Source organism: Pinus tabuliformis, chromosome 3_2 (genome assembly GCF_031772625.1).
Source record: "Pinus tabuliformis cultivar Carrire ecotype Pingquan chromosome 3_2, CPIR1, whole genome shotgun sequence".
Lineage (NCBI taxonomy): Eukaryota > Viridiplantae > Streptophyta > Pinopsida > Pinales > Pinaceae > Pinus > Pinus tabuliformis.
In genome coordinates this window covers 834,975,857-834,983,285 of record NC_142302.1, presented here as the reverse complement: position 1 = coordinate 834,983,285, position 7,429 = coordinate 834,975,857, and the positions used below count along the sequence as shown (strand labels likewise).

General features: G+C 33.5%; 1 pseudogene; it reads right to left on the bottom strand.

Moving 5' to 3' along the window:
* Positions 1-4,246: 4,246 nt before the first annotated feature.
* LOC149183256 (BTB/POZ domain-containing protein At3g22104-like) lies at positions 4,247-7,168 on the bottom strand (annotated as a pseudogene).
* Positions 7,169-7,429: the final 261 nt, after the last annotated feature.

Below are 7,429 nucleotides of genomic sequence, written 5' to 3'. Positions count from 1 at the left end.
ATGAATTCAACAGGAAAAGGTGCATCGTGTGCTTTTGATGTTAACTATATCCTACAAAGGTTTAAGTCCATAGAAGAATACCTTGAGATTTTTATTACACCTCCCATAGAAGAAATGATGGTTGAACTCCACAATACTCTTAAATCCATCTCTGAAGCTCCATATGTAGCTATAAAGTTTCCAGAAAAAATAAAATATACAACCATCAAAAAGTGCAATGCTGGTATACAAAATGTTGATTTGACAGAGGATATGATATAGGAGAGAGGAAGGGAAAAAAAATAAAAAATCAACCAAAGGATATTGTTATACTCTCATCAACACTACCTTAGTATGTGGAAGGCCTTCACGACTACATGCAAGTTGTAGTAAGTAGAATGAAGTGTCAACATGAAGATACATATGGTAAGAATGTGAATAGCAATACATTGGTGATGAAATCATATGTTCCAGATATGCATCCATTTTTCCCCCAAAATATAAACACAAAGGATAAATGTTTTGGAATTTAGGTTGGTCATTTGGCTACAAATTTGTCAATATGGAGAGTTTTTCTTACTAACTTAGATGATAAAAAAAACAAATTTGGCTGTACTTCCCAAGATAGAATTCTACAATAGAGAATATTGTAATGAAGCCTTTATTAAGGAAAATGAAAATGATATATACAGATTGAGAAGAAAGAATTTTGAGTTGCATAGATTGAATGTTATTCAGAAATCTTGTATAGTTGCTACAATGATTGTTGTTAAAAACAGTTGGATGGAATGTACAAAGTGGGAAATGCATTGATTTTTCTATTTATACACATGTTTAATTCCATCTATAAAGAGAGTTTGTTACATGTAGAGGGAATGTTTCATGAAGAAACTACAGTCCTTGATGACATAGTGAAAAATAGAGAGGTGCATGATCTTTGATACAAGCAAGACTTTAATTGAGAACTTCTCTAAGAAAGGCCAGATGTTGGAAGAATTAAAGATTTTCATGCAGTGCTAAAAGAAGTTATCTTATTTGATATAAATACTTGTAGTGTCTTGATAAATGGCTTCTGTTTAAAGTAGCAGGTGCATGAAACATATATGCTCGTTAGCTTATTTTTTGACAATGATTATATTACATATAGTGACATTTATAGTTTATTTATAAGTTAATTCTGTAAGTATGGTAATATTAATGAAGCTCTAAAGGCCTTTAATCAGTTGGAATCTGAAGGATACACTCCAGATAGAGAGACATGAAATATTCTGCTAGATACTCTTCACAGTGTAGGTAGAGTAATAGAAGTATGTAGACCTAATGCTCCTAAGATTTCATCCACAACATAATGAAGCAGCAAATTCCCATCAAAGTAAGCATCACAATCTTTTTCATGAGGAATCTTGATTCCTCCAGTAATCAGGGTTAGTCTACATCCTTTTATAATTTACTCAGATGAAAAAATTTGTAGCTCTTACTCTGCCTCAAGCAAGTTATTACTATCCTTCAGATTTTCAATAATATCTCCACTATCGTCTAACTAAACTGGTAAAGAATTGAGATTAGGACGATTAAAGATTTATGTCCTTTCTCTTCATATTTAACAGTGTTCTTTGAAGTTTACATTTAGTCATAATCTTCTCTGTACAAATAAAAACTTCATTACTATCCTTGGTATAATTCTACATCTACTTGGCAAGCAATTCAGTTCAAAATTTAGATTTTCCTTCTTTTCTCTTTATATCAAGATTTGTTTATTTAATATTAGAATTTTCTATAACCTTTTAGGCATCAGTAAAATCTTAAATCCTTTTATATTTGAATCTATTTTCATGCTGGATATGTTTGTTACATGAATACAGGGATATAAATATACATTATGTTGAAATGAATTCTCCTGCATCTACAGAGATATCACCGTGAAGCTTTTACTATCCTTTTAGATTCACATATTCCATTTTCACAACATCTCTAATTTTTCCCTATGAATAGTACGAGTGTATTTCTGAGATCTTAACAAAGATTCACTTTTCTGCTCATTATCATTGAAATCTACTTCTGTAGCACTTCTCTTTGTATCCTGTATCTTTGTTGACTCACCTGGTTGTGGTTTTACTTATCTATTATTCAATTTCGTGTAATTGTTATTCTGGTACAACTTCTCTTCCTTCCCCCTCCACATTTTGTTTCTCTTTCCCCTGCCTTCCATCTCATCTCTTTAAAGTATGGTTTAATTTTGTTGAATCTCTTTATTTTGTATTTGTTCTCTTTCTTTCTTGGCATCCTAGAGTACACTTTATCCACCATACTTAAAAAACATGTAAGTACAAAGCTATTTTCGATAAGTGTTGAAGCTTTCATCAAGAAAATGTTCTCAATAGAAACAAACTCCTTTGATATGCACATGGGAGGTTAACCATAACACCATATATTCTCATGGACATTTTTCCTCACCATCTGACAAATGGTGGTGGGAACCATGAATGTGCTCCACAACAACAACAGAATATTGTTATCAGGGCCATATGTTGAGAAAGAGGTGCATATGCACATTCCCCATAAGCCTCTAGCTCAACTGATGGCCATGATAACAATTTTTCAAAGTTGTAGTGCAATAAATTCATCATTGCAACCACCACCATTTCAGGTGTACATGTGAATCTTAGGTTTTATAGTTAGCTGGTCCATATGCAAATCAAAGGAGAGATGCCTCTGTTGATGAAATTTGCTTGTTGAAAGCTTCAACACTTGTTGAAACCCACTCTTACTTAAAACTTTTGTAACTCTGGTGGATAATCTGAACTTTAAGAAGACACCAAAAGATTAAAGAGGTGAGACTAAAAGAAGGGGAGAGAACAACCAAATCAACAGAGAGCAGAAAGAGAAATTGTACCAAAATAACTGATACTAATAAAATTGAAAGATAAAGATGTAAAACCACAACAAGGTGAGAGAAAGGATTAATCATTTATGTTTCTATAGAGCTTGAGCACTTTCTTCCTTTGATCAAATTCCTCTGCAACAACCTGAATAATGTCTTATGAAAACAACCTTATCCCTCTTATGGATCACACTCACCATCCTTCTTCTTCACCTCATGTATCCCCCACAACCTGACACCTAAAACCACATCCTCCAGACTCTAACCTCCCTCTAATGAAATAAACATATCACTGGAATTGTTAGCACTATACAAATTAGCACAATGAGTATCCACATCACCTTCGAGGGTACTGACATAGGTACTAACATTATTATATAATGCATTCTCCTTCACCCCACCATAGGCATAGTGCCAAGGAATCCTAAAAAACTTGTAAGTATTCCATTTCTCCTGCCATGAGTCCAACCATCTGCTCACCATTTCCAATGTTTGGGGAGGCACCAGGTTCCAAAAGCTTACAATGATCCCCATTAAGGACCAAAAATGGGTGAGGAATCCATTGAAAAATTAAAATCTCTAACATACATTGGATTTCAAATCTCAAATCTATCTTTCTAACATATTGGCATAAGCTCCCCCAGTTTCAATCTTGCAGCTATGCCTTTCCCTTTTTTTTCCTCTTTTATGAAATGGGTATTTACCAATATCAATTATTCTATTTTATACTTCTTTTCTTAAATAGGTATTGTCCTCTTTTCAATCCTTTCAAATTTAATACTGAAATTTTGTTCAAAACATCGAAAAGAAAAAGGGGCATCGAGGAATTCACTTTGAGTATGCATTCTAGGTGGAAGAGCATCATTCTCCACCATGAATAATTTGACAAAGATTGTGGCAGATCCATGTGTAGGTGTGGAAGGTGTTGCGTGGATCTGTTTGTATATATTTGCACAGTGAAATGATGCGCGACTATGTTTAACCCTGCAATAAATAATACAATAAACCCTTCAAGCCAGACAAGAGGAATTATTTAAGGAGAAAGAGAACAAATACACATATAACTGCTACAAACATAGCTAACAGTGATTCTCCTTCTGTAACTTGTTTTTCCTGTATCAGTTAGTTAACAAACATGTCACTATGTAACAAAAGGAAAACATCAATTAGGCATTGAGATATTAGATGAGAGGAACATCAATTAGGAAAATAGAATGCATGCATGAGCACTATGAAGATAGTTGTATCTCTCCAAGAATATTCTAAAAAAATCATTTTGTCAAATAAACATTGTTCAACCAATCCAACAGTTTCCTACATGTTATATTTATGGTACAAGATGAATTCATTCATGTTGAAATTGAATTGCATTTATTTTATTCCTTATCATGAACAAAGTTTTGGTAACCTATATTTGGTATGGCTACCATTGTTTTTAATTTTGACATTAATGAGTTTTGACATTTGAGAATGAAATTTTTTCGCAGGCTTTCTCAAACTCCTTCAATCTCCATTGCATCCCCTGCAAGTTTTCCTTCAACTCTTGATTTTCCTCACAAACCACAATACTATAATCAAGCTCTTTTGAGTACAAAGTTAATATACTGTTACGTGTGACTTCTTCTTCATGGGGAAAATGCATCCCTCTATCACTATTGGAATGAAGGGAATATGAATTTTTAACATAATAAATATCAAGTGTGCTTCTCATCTTTGTTTGTTGCAACAATAGGATTTGTATTGCTATTCTTGATGGAAATCTAGAATTTTGTGCAATGTGCTTACTTTCTTCAAAAGAGAGTTTGTGATAATTGATCGATTTACAACGGCCCGTTTCTTCTTCTTCAGACAATGTTGGGTGTACCTATTCAAAAAAAAAATTAGATCATTCTGATGTAGGGAAACTATCATATTCAAGGAAATTTTTTTTACTAGCAGTATAGATTATCAGAATCACAATTTCTCGAACTAGCTTCTATTAAACATACTCAGTTGTACTTCAATTCTAAGAAATCAATAGAAGTTATAAATAACCCAAGGTTAAGAATTTTGTTCACATTATGAACGATTCAGGTCAGATGAAGGAAACCATAGCTATTGATACAGGCTTAGTTTTAAGGTTGATTTCAAAGAAGCCAATTGTATTGACTTAGATTTTATGAAAAAATCTCACGTTCTTAACTTCTAACATGAGCTTAAATTCAAAGAACAAAGATTGTATTAACTTAGATTTTCTAAAAAATTCTTGTGTTCTTAACTTCTGACTTGAGCTTAAATTCAAAGAACCAAGTGGCATTGGTTGACGTTGCATTAATGACCCAAGTTAAACAATTCAGGTTTGACTTAAAGAATCCACAATAACTGTCAAGAAAAAACATGAGAAGGCTTATTGCATTGGTGTGTCAGTCATAGTCAAAGAACACACTAGATAGATTCAAACCAAGTTAGAAGCCTCATTGATAACAACAAACAATTGGAACATTCATACTGAAATAATGAGACACGTTTTAATAATTTGAGCTTGGATTCAAGAAACCCATGCATATTATCTCAGGCTAAGATCATAATAAATTTCAAGTGATTTTAACTTAATTCATGAAAATTTATAGTATTAACTCAGGTTACTATATGGAAGGCATGTATATGATTCAAAGAACACAAACCTGATTGATATGAAGCCAGTTTAAAGAACATATTCATATTAATGAAATCTTACTTGGATCATTTATTTGGAATTGTTGAGCTTTGATTAAAGAATATATTTGGTGTTAATGCATTCACCAAAGGCCCCCTTGTATGATTTGGCCTTTAAATTAAGGAATCTATTTCCACTATTATTCATGTCAGGTTAAAGAATTTGATTTTAGTGTCATGAGAAGAATTGGCATAAAAATTTTACAATTAGCATCAATACTTGAAAAACCATTTGCAATATTTACACAAACTAGATTAATGAACCTATCTACACCAATCCAGAAAAAAATGAAATAACTCTCATTTGTACTATTTGATTGTGAATTTTCAGCAGGTGAAGCTCGAAACTCAAATGACAGTCCGAACTTCTTAAGCACCCATGTTCTCACAGTTCATGGGTGCTTATCCACTTACGGTTCCACTCATAGAAATCTATGTGACACAAGGAACTCTCTAATCACCCAACCCAATAGCCAAGTTTAATAGTAACCTACCCGATGGGGGGAGGAAGATAACAACTTCCCATTAATTTTCCTCTGTATGTTTATCTAAGATAAATTGAAACAACTTGAATTTGTTTTTCATTTGATTTATATTAAACAACCCATTTAAGTTGAGAAGTCAAAGAACACTTTTTTTTATTAGGACTTTATTATAGTTATCTCATTGATAATGTTTATTGAGGCCAAACAGAAAAACATATTTGTCCTGATTCATATAATTTTTATGAACACATTCATATGACCTGGGATGCCTATTAAGATCCATTGTTGTTGGTAGGAATTCAGGGCACATAAAAGAACATAATTGTAATGGTTCAGCCTAGCTAGAAACAATTTAAAAAAATAAAAAAAAATTTATCTACAGTGGTGATATTAAAGAGTCTGTTTTAGAGAATCAATCCAGGGCTTACCTCAAGATACATATCCAAGGCTCTGTAAAGAACATGAAAGGAATAAATGACATCATCTGGCAATGATTCAATAAGCAACTGAAATTTGGAGGGCTTGAGATTGACATTGGGGGCCACCTATGTAACACTACCTACCCTCTTTAGCCAACTCTGGTGGCAAATTCTAGAAGTGGGCTCAACAGTGCCAATGGGTAATTCGGGCATAGAAACCATCACCTAATCCATGAGGAAAATATGCACATATCTGAGAACAAGATCCACATCATAGAGGCAACCCATCCGTTGGGGTGCAGGAATCAGTATGTTATCCAATGTAGCATTGTCCAACTGTGATCCAATCCTATGGTATAGTTGTTTCCTACATAATTTAGAGTCATTTAAGATAGTGGCTAGTCTTAGGATCACAAACAAGCTCATGCATGTGACTGTTGCTCTCACCAAGTAATGAAGCAAACCCACAACAGTTTCAGGAGCTTCTCTCTGTACTTTCTAGGCATAGTGCTGCATAATTTTCTCGTCCCTCCCAAATTTTTCTTGGGGGATATGGAGTTGTAGCCAAACATGGGCAAGGTAGACTTCAGGTTATGAAAAATAAATCTATTGATAAACTTGTTGTCCATTTTGTGGGAAATCATGGTTTTGACAATTCTTTCCATCTCATACATACTCAATCACAATAGATCTTGAAACCACCACCCCATTTTATTTTTTGAGCTCTCAGAGCTTCTCGTATCATGAGAATACTAAATCCCAATACTATTAGGAGAAGACAAGGCAGGACTAGTATCATAGTTAGCATTCATTCTTTCTATAAGTAAATCAATTCATCTATGAATACATCAACACATCTATGAATAATCTGTATAGAATCTATTGTCAATACCATAGCCTCACATGCCTTCAATGAATTTATCAATTTCCTCCAACTCCAGAAGGCCAAGCCCTTGAGAAAATCCTCTATT